Source organism: Meles meles, chromosome 4, assembly GCF_922984935.1.
Source record: "Meles meles chromosome 4, mMelMel3.1 paternal haplotype, whole genome shotgun sequence".
In the NCBI taxonomy this organism is placed as follows: Eukaryota; Metazoa; Chordata; class Mammalia; order Carnivora; family Mustelidae; genus Meles; species Meles meles.
In genome coordinates, this window is record NC_060069.1 from 156,972,264 (window position 1) to 156,985,935 (window position 13,672).

The 13,672-nt window shown below is 41.1% G+C and overlaps 1 protein-coding gene across 8 annotated transcripts in view; it reads left to right on the forward strand.

Annotated features, from left to right (window-relative positions):
• Window positions 1–13,672, forward strand: part of DYRK1A (dual specificity tyrosine phosphorylation regulated kinase 1A) — a 151,860-nt gene that overhangs the window by 16,805 nt on the left and 121,383 nt on the right. For 2 of the 8 annotated variants that reach the window (XM_046001942.1, XM_046001939.1), the window contains exon 2: window positions 2,894–3,029. The exons of 4 other annotated variants lie outside the window; for them this stretch is intronic. The gene's annotated coding sequence lies outside the window, so the exon portion shown is untranslated. Of the gene's footprint in view, window positions 1–2,888; window positions 3,030–3,910; window positions 3,981–13,672 lie in introns of all 8 variants that reach the window. 2 more of the 8 variants (XM_046001940.1, XM_046001941.1) reach the window with 2 other exon arrangements.

Here is a 13,672-nt window from a genome sequence, read left to right on the forward strand (position 1 = left end):
GTACAAAATGTGACTGCTACTTGAATTTGTCTTGATGTGTAGGTAAGAATAGTTGAAAATCAGTATTTCCGTAAAGCGTGCTGGGATATGATGGAAGAGCTTTATTATGCAACAGTGTGTTATTTTTGATATGTAACAAAAAATAAAGACACTTAAAACATACATTTATGATCTCACGTTTTAGGGGTCAGATGCCTGGGTACAACTTAGCTGGGTTCTCTGTTTTAGGGTCTCAGGGCTATTGTCAAGATGTTGGCTGTGGTATCATGTGAGGTATGACTAGGAAACGATCTCTTCTTAGCTCTTGATAGCTGGTAGAATTTGGTTTCTTGTGCACTGTTGGACTGAGGACCTCAGTTTGTTACTGCCTGTTAGCCCTTAGTTCCTTGCGGTGTGGTTCTTTCTAACACGCCACTTACCAAAGACTGTAAAGTGTCTTCTCACAGGACAGATGGAGCTACCTGCAGAAGTGACATCCTGTCTCCTTTCCTGTATACTCTTGGTTAAAAGCAAGTCAGGTGTCCTGGGTCAAGAGGAAGGTTCTACACAGGGGCACAAACAGTAGGAGTCTGTGTCCTAGGACCCATCTTAGAATTTGTCCGTAATATGTAGCGATGCATAGTGAGTTCTGTGGAGCCTGATACAGATATCTGGCTTTGAATCTTAGCCCTGTCTTTTCCCAGCTCAGTAAACTTCTGAGTCTCAGTTTTCCCATTTATGTAACAAGGTCGCTACTATTTATAGTATTGTGAAGAGGAATTGAATGCATATAACACACTTAAGACTTTGTCCTACTAACTCCTGCTCATCTTTTCAGTCTCAGTTAAGATGTCCTATATCTAGGGAAGCCTTCCCTGCTTCCCTTGACTCCTGCTTCCATCCTGTCTAGGTTAGGTTTAAAACACCCTGAACTTTCCCTTCTCATCACTCTACACATGTCCCACCTGAATTTTATAGCTGTGGGGTTATTTATTTATTTATTTATTTGGTATCTGCCTCCTTTGGACTAAGCTGCTTGAGAGCAAGGGTTGTATCTGTTTTGTTCACGGCTGTGTCTTCAGGGCTTGGCACAAAGAATACTCGGTAAGTTTGCTGAGTGACAAAGAACGTGGTTGAGATGCATGTGTTTCTTTCAGGGGTATTTTCAGTGTCACCGAACCATCTGTGTTCTCCCAGGTTCTGGAGCAGTCAGTCCAAAAACTGTTCCCTCTTGTTTCTAAGACTGTCAGGGTCTAGCAGGGGAGACTGAGGCATAACTGATTGTAAGGGTTTGCAGAATGGACACTAAATAGTAGTTAAAACACATAGTTAACACACACACACACACACACACACACACAAACTTAGAGGCTGAAGGGATGAAGCCATTAATAAAAATGAGTCCTAGTGGGTCAGAAGCAGAAAACATAGTAGGGAGCTCCTCTTCTCTGTAAACGTGCTCTGCCGGCCGCTGCTTGAGATTGTGTGGCGTGCAGGAAATAGATTTGGAGAAGCGACCTTCTGAAGCTTCACTGTGCACGTTAGCATGTCATAGCGAACCCCCTTCTCCCCTGTTACCTTAGGAGGGCAGTCTTTATTAAGCTTACTATTCTGTACACTGTAAACGTACACATACCACAACCTAGTAAGGTGCTGGGATGGAGGACAGATAATGGTTGATAACATTTTGTCTTAGAGCTGGAGTAATTTCTCTTAGTGGTTGGTGAGGTAAGATCCAGACAGGCTCAGCCCTCACTCTTAACTATTACTCTGTATTGCTTCTGTGGATATGTTTTAGCATATACTAGATTAATTTCTAGGAACCATGTATCTTTTGTGCATTTTGTGACTAGCACTAGAACCTTGCATAGCGCTTGATACATGGCTGACTGTTGGGTTTCTGGTATGATTTATACTGTGTCTCAGCTTCCCAGGTTGAATTACAGTGGACCCTTGAACAGTGTGGGAATTAGGGGTGCTGACCCCCGTGTAGTTGAAAATCCGCATGAAACGTAACTGCTTACAGCCTACTGTTGATCAGAAGCCTTACACAAAACATGAGTAGTTGATGACAGGTACTTTGAATGTTATATGTTATATACTGTATTCTTACAGTAATACCTATTTCTTAATTGTTTCGGTATCTCTAGGCTGTGCAGTTCATCTGAGTTTTTTCAGATTGTTACAAATCTCCAAAGATTTTTTCCGATACACTTATCTGAAAAAAAATCCTCAGGTAGGCGGACCCATGCAGCTCAAACCTGTGTTGTTCAAGGGTCAGCGTACATGTAAAACTTGAGCAGAGTTTGGTGGATAGCAGCTATTGTAATCCGACCAGTGACATGCACAACAAAAAGTAGTCTTAGGTTTTCACTCTGTGTGATTTAATGGAGTTCTGTTCCCCCAGAAGAAATATCCCTGTAGTCTCTGTGCCTCTCCTTTGTGTCGCTTTTATTTTATTTATTTATTTATTTTTAGATTTTTATTTATTTGTCTGGGAGCGAGGGCATGCGTGCACACAGGCAGGAGGAGCGGCAGGCCACGGTGGAGGGAGACGCGGACTCCCTGCTGAGCAAGGACTCAGTCCCAGGACCCTGGGATCACGACCTGAGCCCAAGGCAGCCGCTTAACTGACTGAGCCACCCAGGCATCCTGGTCTCCTGTCACTTTTAAATTTACTCTATTACCCCTCTTGAGTTTTGTTTCTGAAATCGTCTTCAATTAAGTTCTTTCTTCGTGTTATTGTTAATGGCCTCTCCCCCGATCGGATCTTCTGTCTCTTTTCTGCTTACTGCTTTAGTTTTTGTTAAGAATTTTCAGTTTAACATGCACTGAATACCGCTGAAAGGTTTCTGATGAAAAAAGCTGCCCCCAGGCATACCCCTCAGTAGTTCTCTCCTTTTCCCCAGAGCAGGTCTTCCCAAACTTTGTCACCGCGGGGTCTGCACGGACATGGTAGAATAGAGGAGGCGGTCTGTTGTCCGGAGGTCTTTAGAGGATCTCGGCATGTCGGGAACATTCATGGCATGGTGTGCTCTGCCTACTAGTTGGTAAGCTCTTTTACCTCAACTCTGAGCTGTTTCTTGTATTTACCTCTCTGATACACTTACTGTACCAGACTAGGATGCTTTTGGATGCACGAATGGAGGCCCTGACCCAAACTGGCTTTAAATAAGAGAATTTAGCTCGAAGGCGGAAATCTAGATAGGATGGGCTCCAGGGCTAATTGATTGGGTGGCGCAACAATGGCTTCAGGTAGCCAGTTTTTCCTTCTCCCCTCGAGTCCTGGGCTGGCTCCATGCACAGAGGGATAAGGTCGCAGGAGTTTGAGGAGTTGTATCCAGACTCAGTAGTGTCCAGAGAAAGAAGAGAGAACTTGTTCTTGTAGATATATGAGAATGTGGAAATTCTGCCTCAAAACTCTTTGGCAGACTTGTCTCCTGGGGGGTGGTGGTGGTGGTATCTGACTGTTTCTGAAACACTCACTAGAAAGGAAGTGGGACTGTGTTTAGGCCAGTTGGGCATCATCTTGGAGCTGGCCGTGCTTTCCCTGAGCACGTGCCCGGTGGAGGTGGTGTGCGGAATGGGTCCTGGACGGTACCGTCTTCTGTTACAAAGGAAGGTGGAGGTTGGAGGCTGAGTAGGCACTCCTGACCCGATTTTGTATTTAACTTAAAATTTAGATATTATTTATTGACTTTCTGTTAAGGTAGGTAAATATTTAATTTTAAATTTTACCTGTCTTACACTTTCCTTCTTCCATCTACCCATTATCATTAAAATTTTTCATTAAGCATATTCAGTGTTTAATTATGATTATGTATGTTCACCATGGAGCTGCATTGTATACTATGATTACATTTCCCTCGTATAATTTTGTTTTTCCTTGAATTAACAATTGTCTAGTATTTCCGTTTGCTTTGTTTTCTAGGTCCTTGTGACTAAGTGTTCCCATACATTACAGTAACCTCTCAATATAGTTTTCTGCACAAACATACCAGGTAACTAGTTGTCCTGTCCCCTACTCCTGTCCTCTCCTCCTAGGAATCTTCTTAGGGGACCCTCATCAAGCCTCACTTGTATGAAATTCTTGCTCTCTGGGCTCAGTGGTGTTTTTGCAAATCTCCCAGCAGGTTCAGGTCTCCTGTTTCCTGGTTTTCTGACCCTTATCTTTCCTGTTTTTATCTTTCATTTTGCTGGAGTACAACTTTCAGTACTTCCTTTGAAAAAGGGTGCATGAGAGGTTAATTTTTGAGACATTGTCTGAAAGTATCTTTCAGCTGCTTTCCCTGGTGATTAAAAGTTTTGGTTGGGTACAGAATTGCAGTTTGAATATAGTTTTTACTGAGAACTCTGAATTGTATTACTTCATGGCCTTCTAGTTTCATATAGCAGATAGAATTTGTATTCTGCATTCGATTAAAACCCAAAGTGTGGACAAGTTGGAGAATGTAATGAACTTCCATGTACGCATCGCTTAGCATCAGCATTTATCAACTCATGGCCACTTTTAGAAAAAACCCTGTATTCCTGTCTGCCCCTCTTCGTTTGAGTTTTTAGGAAAACCCAGATACATAATTTCACTTGTGAATATTTCAGTATGTAGCTCTGAAGAATGATTTCTAAACTATAATCTCAGTACCATTGTCATATCTTAAAAAGATTAACAGTAATTCTTCACATATCTAGTAAGAGTTCGGATGGCCTTGATTGCCTCATAATTACAAGTTTTTTTAAACACTTTGTTCAAATCAGGCTCTAAGTAAGGTCCATAACTTGTTATTGATTGACAGATCTCTTAAGTTCCTTTCAGTGTGTTGGCTGCCTCTCTGCATCTTTTTTTCCTCCTTTATTTGTTGAAGAAACTGATCATCCGTCTTGTCTTTCCTGTAGTCTGGATGTTGTTGAGTGAATCCCTGTGCTTTCACTGATAGGCTCCCCTGTCCCTTGGATTTTCTGGTACTTTGTAGTAAGATGTAGAGGCTTGATAAAATTCCATTTGTAAGTATTTCTGTTTTTTCTTGGGGAGGGGAGTGGTAGGTGGGGGAGAATACTACATGGGTCATGGATCTGACTCGCTGATCTTTGCAGCCATTAAGTATTGCATGCATCCATTAATTTATTAGTAAACTTCTTTTTTTAAAATGTGACACCTCCCCCACCTTTTTTTGTTCTTGTTCTCTATCTGGAAGTTTGAAGAATCGGTTCTTTATCTCTGGCGTTCTGAAGTTTTGCAGTGATGTGCTTTGGCATGGGTAGTTTCGTTGTGTAGGACACAACCTTTTACTTCGGAGATAACATACTCTTTAGATCTGGCATACTTTAGATCTTTATACTTTCCTTGGTGGCTTCTTAGGTCTTCTCAAGTGACATACACTTTTGTTATCTTGTCTGTTTTCTAGTAGTTTTTTTTGTTGTTGTTTGTTTTTTGTTTTGTCTTTTTCTAGTTCTGATTCTTCACCCTTCTTGGGAGATGTTTTTCAACTTTTATCTTTCATCAGGGTTGTCTTTTGTTACTTGCTTTTTTTTCTTTTATTAGCATTTTGTTTTTACTTCATAGATACATGTATTCTTTTACCTCTTCAAGCACATTGATATACATTTTAATACCTCCCCCTCCCCCTTCATGGCTTTGTCTCCATTTATTCTGGATTCTGGTTTTTCTGCTTGTTTTGATTTCTGTCTTTCATGTTGGCACTTTTCCTCACATATTTGGCCAATTTTGGGCTCGTGGCTTTTACTTAAGAGTAGGGTGTGATAAAGCTGATGGAAGCTCTTTGTGAGCGTGAGGCTTGCTGGGTCACAGAAAGCTTAGGATGGAGGTTAGGGAACTGTGAATGTGAGCATCCCCAGTGCTTTCATTCCAGGGTTCCAGCATTCTGGATGTTGACAGACTGAAACTAAATCCCACGCCTGGGGGAGAAGGAACATATATATTCCTGTTGCTGGTGTTCTGCAGGAGGAACTGGGGAAGGGAACTGGAGTCCACATTCTGTGTGAAGTCTCTTAATGGATTCTCTTTTTAGTCTTATGCTTCAAAACCATTCTTTGTTGTGCTTGGTATCTCCAGGTATAGAGGCTCTCTTCATTTTCCCCCAGAGAGTATGGCCCTGGTCTCTTTGGAGACATGGTAGCTGCCAGCCTGCGTGGAGTTTGGGCTGCAATTTGAGATGTTCCTACCTTTATTTTATTTACTTTTTTACTGAAGCAAACTCAGAAATGTTGCAGGTATAATGCAAGTAACTTCTGTTTCCTGATCCACGTGAGAGAAAGTTGTTGACATGATGTCTCTTCTTTTTTGCATATTGTAGTGCATAATTCCTATAAACGGATATTCTCTTGCACAACAGCCATACGGTCACCAAAGACAGGAAGTGAACATTGATATATTACAGCTGTCTGATCCCTGAGACTCCATTCGTGTTGTGGCCGTTGTCCCAGGAGTGTTCTTTATGGGAAAAAGATACAGTCTAGGATTACTTAAACGTTTTATTGTCATGTGTTTTCAACTGCTTTGATCTAGAACAGTTCCTCAATTGTTCTTTAAGTTATTTCTTTTAGTTATTTCTAAAAGAAATAACTGTAATAATATAATAACATAATAATGACTGTTATTTTATAGTCACCCACTTTGTGAGTTTGTTTGATGTTTGTTTCTTTTTCTTTTTTTAAGATTTTTATTCATTTGAGAGAGAGCATGAGGTGGGGAGCGGTTGGGGGGGGGAGAAACAGACTCCCCATGAGAAGGGATCCTAATATGGGACTTGATCCCAGGACCCGGAGATCGTGACCTCTCAGCCAAAGCCAGAGGCTTAACCATCTCAGCCACTCAGGTGCCCCTGATGTGTCTTGATATTAGGTGGTATGTTAGGCATCTTTGCAGGAATATCATACAAGTGATGCTATACTTTTCTCATTGCATTGTTATGTCGTGTATTACAGGCTTTCTGTTTTTCCTATAACAAATTACTACAGATTTAGTGGCTTAAAAACCGCGGATTTATTATAGTACAGTTCTGGCATTCAGAAATCCAAAATGGATCTCAACTGGGCTCAAATCAAGGTATGAACCAAGTTGCGTTTCTTTTGGAGACTCTGCAAGAGAATGTTTTTCCTTGCTTTTTCAGTGTGTAGAGGCTCCCTGTTTAAGCTCATGGCCCCTTTTTCCATTTTCAAAGCAGCAGCTTTGGGCCTTGTTCACTTCGTGCTGCCATCTCCCTCCTTCCTTTTCACTTTTGAGGACTGTTGTGATTTTACTGGGCCCACTGGAATCATCCAGGATAACCTCTTTATTTTAAAGTCATCTGCTTAGCAAATTATTTTTTTCTGTAACCTTAATTCCCCTTTGCCCTGTAAAGTAACCTATTCACAGGTTCTAAGGATGAGAATGTGGTCATCTTGGGGGGAGAGGGTGATTTTATTCTGCCAACTACATGTGGCATATGATTTTAGGTCGTCCTAATTCTGATAATATTCACTTCGATCACTTGATTACGGTGGCGCCTTCAGAATTCTTCTGTTCTGAAGTTACTTCCTTTAATTAATGTGTTTTGTGTAGAGGTACTTTGAGACTATGTAAAAATATCCCATTAGTAATCAGACTTCTAATTTATTCACTTACTTTATATCACTATGGGTACCTGATTTTCTGTTTTATGCATTGAGTGATAATCCATAATGGTAGTTATTTACTTTAAAGCTCCAGTTCTCCAGGCTTTTGTCAGTAGAATCTCCTTCTACTGTGGTAGGCACTGTTGGTGTCTGTGTCCTTTTGGCATGTCTCCATCATATTGAGCACTTTCCAGACTTATCTTGAATTTCTGTCTCAGCCTTGGAATTGGAATTGGCCATTTTCTGTGGAGCCTTGTTTTTATTTTTAAATAATCCTTTATTTTGAAATAAACTCACAGGAAGTTGCAAAAATAGTATAAAGTCCCAGGTACCCTCTAACTTCTCCCAATGGTGAGTTTTATGTAGCCCTAGTAAGATAGCAAAATCAGGAAATGGATGTATCAGGTGCATTTCTGTTACACAACAGACCTTCTTCAGTTTTTATTGTTTTTTAAACCTGCATTTGTGTGTGTGTGTGTGTGTGTGTGTATGTAGTGCCATAACTTTATACTGTGTATAGATCTGTGCACCTACCCCCACAATCAAGATAATAGAGCATTGCATCACTTTGAAAGAACTCTTTTTTTGCTCTGCAACCCGTTTGTATTCCCTGCACCCCAACAACCATTAGTTTATTCTCCATTCCGTATGTTACATGAATGGGAGCATATAATTATAATGTAACCTTTCGAGATCATCTTTTTAAACTAAGTGTAATACCCTTGAGACCCATTTGGTGTTGAGTGTATCAGTAGTTAATTTCTTTTAATTGCTGAGCAGTATCCCATCTTACGGATGGACCAAGTTTGTTCAGCCATTCACCTATGGCAGGACATTTAGGTTTTCCAATATTTTGTGTAATAATATGAATAAAGCCACTTTGAACGTTTGAGTACAGGTTTTCTTGTAAACGTGAGTTTGCCGTTTTCTGGTAGATGGCTGACAGTGTGAATCCTGGGTCATATGGTGAATGCATGTTTAATATTGCATGCAGCTACCAGACTGTTCTCCAGAGCGTCTGTACCACTTTCTGTTCCCACCAGTATTGTATGAGGGATCCCATTTCTCAATCTCCTTCTCACCATTTGGTGTTATCCATGTTTTTCATTTAGTGTTCTGTTAGGTGTAGTGATATTGTAATTGTGGTTTTAATTTGCATTTCCCTAATGACAGATGATGTTGAACATCTTTTTTTGTTCTTATATGCTGTCTCCTCTTTGGTGAAATATCTGCTCGTGTCTTTTATCCATTTTCTGATTGGACTGTTTTTTTCTCCTATTGAATTATGAAAGGTCTTCATATATTCTAGATGCAGTGTCTTTGTTGGCTATGTGGTCTGCGCATGTTCTCACCCAGTCTGTAGCTTATAGCTTCATCCTCCTTGCAGTCTTCTTTTTTTCTTTTTCCCCCAGAGCAAAAGTTTTGAATTTTAATGAACTTCGTTCATTAAAATGAAGTAAGTGGCGGAGGGAGAGGAAGAGAGAGCATCTCCAGCAGACTCCCTGCTGAGTTTGGGTCCTGTCATGGGGCTTGGTCTTAAGACCCTGAGATCATGATCTGAGCCGAAATCAAGAGTTGGATACTTAACTGACCGAGCCACCCAGGCAGGCCTCCCTGAAGTTCAGTTTAGTCAATTTTTCTTCTATGGTTCGTGCATTTGGTGTGCCATATTAAGAACTCTGCCTGAAGCTCTTGTTTTTTTTTTCATGGAAATGGCATTTAGCAACCAAGATGTATTAGGTATGCGCATTGCTGTTATGGGGTGCATGCTCCCTGACTTTCAGTGGACGGAACCAGAGAACATGTGTGTCCTGAGCCTTCCCAGGTTTTGGTGTACGTTAGCTGGTTTCCTTGAGATGTCCAAGGCTCAGCGCTTAGTCTGTAGCTTCATTCTGCTGAGTCTGCTACCACCGTCCATGTCGTCTGCATTAGCTAAAAACCTGTTTGCCCATCACCGTCTCCTTTCTTGTTTCCTTACTCTTTACTGATTTTAGGTTGATTTTATTTTCAGTGGAGTTTCGTGAGAGAACAGAGGTAAATGCCTGGATTAGCCTCTGTGTCGACTGTGTATTTATTGAGGCTGGAATAGTTCCCTTTCAGATCAGTGTCGTCTGTGATGACTTTTTGCACTGCTCCGCTTCCACCCGGATTCTGCTCTTCCACAGCCTGTCGTCCTCCATGATTCTCGGTTCCATGCAATGAAGACCCAGTGTATTACAGTATTTAGGTTCTCTTTACATTCGTACCTCTGCTTACTTTTCAGATCTTTTTCTGCAGCCTCCTGTAGTTGTCGCATGTAGAGCTCTTTAAGTAGCTTACATTTCCCCACATGTGTTACATTCTTCTCCTTTCAGCACATTGCACTTTCATAACATTTTCTGTAGAGCACAGATCCTGGCATATTTGATGCATTAAATAAGCAAATAATACTTCCTCTAAAATAATGCTACCCAAACTGTTTTTGCCTGTTACCATTTCCAAATACTGTCACATGGTATCTTATTTAATTTTCAGAGTAACTCTGTACACTACTATTCGTCTTTTATAAATGATGCTGAATGAATTGCCCAAGGTCATACCTAAATTTGAGAAATGTTTGTATGTTGCCTTGCGGCAGGCCCCGATTTAGATACTAGAAATCATTGGAGGAAAAAAGCCGAGAAATGTGCCCTACTGGAACCCATATTAGAATGTTTAAATTCTAGCCCTTGCGGAATGGTTTCAGGGGAAGTCTTCCATACTTTCAGTCACTCATCCCAGATGTCTTCTCCTTCAGTCGTTCCTAACCCTCCTGGAAGGAGGCAGGAATGGGGTGAGAAGAATAGCTCTATCTTCTGTGTTCTCATCAGTTCCTTTTTGTGTTACGTTGTGCACAGCTTTATTGTAGAAAGTACTTATAAAATCATTACATATATTTGGGGTCTTTTGCTAAATAGAACGGCTGCGGGCAGGACTTTTTTTTGGTGGTGGAGGGAGTAATCCAGGATGCTTGGCACATAGTGATAATATTCAGTCTCTGAACTCATTAATGGAGATTTACATTTACCCATGATTGTCATTTATTAATAGCAGGTACCAGGACTCTTCCTTACTCACTGCTGTCTCTTTGTAGTTACACAAACCAGTTTCAGAATCTCCGCTCTGTTCTTAGGTGGATATACTCTGAAAGAGGTCATCTGTGAGTAGGTTTTTCGTGAAGTTTAATAAGTAAACTGTTTGTGGGTATGTTTGCAGGTCTCTAATCTGGAGATGGAGTCTTGACCCCCTTTTCTCCGTTACTAACCATCTGGTAGGGACTCTTGAGTTATTTGCCAAAGAAATGTGCTAATACAATATGTCAGAATTTATCAGCACTTTTCAAGTTGTTTAAGAAGATAAATTTATTTCAGAAGATGTAGAGTATTTACTTTCAAACATTTTACAAACAGATATACTGTAATTTTCCTTTAGATCTGTTTGCATACAAGATGTTGAGGTTATCTACAGCTATTTATCAAACCAGGGCAAAACTTGGTGGCTTTATTTCTTTGTTCACAATTCTCCAATTTAGGCAGAACTTCTTCCTCCATTCCGCGCGGCACCTGCTGCGGCTGGAAGGTCTGAGCTGACTTGCTCCTTCACACACGCGGTGTCTGGTGCCTCTTCCTCCACACGGCTGCTTCCCTGGACTAGCATGGGCGTTCTCACAGTATGACCTTGGGGTTAGTTGGACTATATATGTGGTTGACTAGATTTTGGAGGTGGTGACCGGATTCTAGATATGCCAACAGTAGAAACTGCTGGGCCCCCGAAGCCTTCTGCAAGGAACTGGCACCGTATCATCTTCACCAGATTAGGCCCAAAGCGAGTCATTGGCCAGTCCAGATTCAAGCAGACGAGACTGTACAAGGTGTGGACACTGGCAAGAGTGGTTTATTGGGGCCACCAAGGAACACTCCACCACACAAACCAAGTATCTATCTTTTTTTTTTTTTTTAAGATTTTTATTTATTTGAGAGAGAGAGCGCACTAGAGAGAGAGAGAACAAGCACAAGAGGGAGAAGCAGATGCCCCGCTGAGCAGGAACCCCTTGTGGGGATCGATCCCAGGGCCCTGGGATCATTACCTGAGCCAAAGGCAGATGCTTAACCAAATGAGCCACCCAGCCGCCCTCCAAGTATCTTTCTGAAGGGAAAAAAGGAAAAAAGATTACTTTTCTGTTCTTTTTGTTCTCATTGTCTAATCTTACTGTCTTAATTCATTTTATAATGCAATATTTGCTGTAAGTGTTCAGATAGCTGTATAGTACTAACATAATTTGTCAATTCAGTTAGATCATGTATCGGTCATTTGGTAGGGTTTGTAAATACAGATTTGGGATGGGGAAGAAAAGATAATGAGTACTTTCTGTGATGCTCAGATCCAATTTACACCTAAGCAAATTACTAGATAGAAAGCCCGAATGAATATGTACTTGGTGAAGTAAGTGACATAAACCTCCTTTTGGGGCACATATTACAATTCATAAAACATCCCAGCGTTTTTTTCTCCAGCAATCCTGTGATTGTTCTGTGCACAGGAGAAGGAAAAGAGACAATCTCAGATCTTTTGTAATTGCAACTGTTTTGCCCCCAAAGAGATCTTTTTTCTTAATGCCCTGGATGTGACAGCATTTTATTTCATTTAAGTGGCTTTCATCTTGATTCCATTTTGAGGTCATTCTGTTACTAGATATTAGGTGTTACAATGGAAATATGTCAGAAATATTGTGGCTCATAGACCGTATAATCAGTTCTTTGCAAAGTTTCATATGAGATGCAGATTTGGGGAGCTGACCCCAGACTTAGCATATCCAGAAGTGTTAGAAGGGATTTGGGTGATGTAAAGTTTGAAGAGCAGTATTTTTAGGCCCTACAGCATGCATTCTCCGTGGGGGAAATACCGCCCCCACAAGGGTAAAATTGTTTTTGGGTGTGGGGGAGTGAAAAATCAGGTATTACAATGATTTATGGCCCTCTAAAAAAGTCAACCCTACCTGACGAAGTACTCACTAATGTTTCATTTTTCTTATTAAGGAGAAATTTAAGTCTTTCCCCCCGTGAATGGGAATAATTTTTTTTTTTTTAAAGATTTTATTTATTTATTTGACAGAGAGAGATCACAAGTAGACAGAGAGGCAGGCAGAGAGAGAGAGAGGGAAGCAGGCTCGCTGCCGAGCAGAGAGCCCGATGTGGGACTCGATCCCAGGACCCTGAGATCATGACCTGAGCCGAAGGCAGCGGCTTAACACACTGAGCCACCCAGGCACCCGAATGGGAATAATTTTCACTTTAAAATAACTTTAACAGGACAGTGTTGAGAAACATTGTCCTGTAAGAACTATTCTGAGTCATACCTGCCGCACAGGACTGTGCCACCCACCCATCCTGGGAAGCTGTAGTATGTGACTTCATGTTTTTTAATACTAAGATTTTACTGACTTTAAATGGAGTTTCTTTTAAAATGTATAGAGAGTGAAAAAACATTTTACTCTGGCCTTTTGCATCCAAGCAGATTGATTTTTGTCTTTATGAACAAAGCACTGCTGAGTGGACTCCGTTCTGGGATTTAGAAACCTTTTAGCTTTATATTAGCAAACACTCTTCATGTTCTTTAGCTTGTGAACATAAAACTCACCGGGATCCCTCATATGCCACAGGAGAGGAGGTATTCTGTCTCTCCTGGGCCTGAGGACTGTCCCTCTGCTTTTGTTTCCTATTTCGTGCAGGCTGCGGGGGCAGTTTTGTGAGGTAGAAGCCAGACTTTCCAGTGTTCCTGTTCACTGGGAAGGAGAGGGAATGTAGGAATAATGCCGTTTTCTGGCTCTGCTGGCTTTTTCCTTTGCTCTGGGCTGGGTACAAATGCAAATGGCGTTTTTCAGGGGTGCCCGCTAGCTCCATTCGTAGTGCATGCAACTGTTGATCTTGGGGTTGTGAGTTCGAGCCCCACATTGGGTGTAGAGATTACTTAAAGTCTTCAAAAAAAAAAAAAGTGTTTTGGGGATGAAGGTTATGAGAGGATAGTAGTAGGAGAAGTGGAAGAGAAATTTACAATATAATTTTGT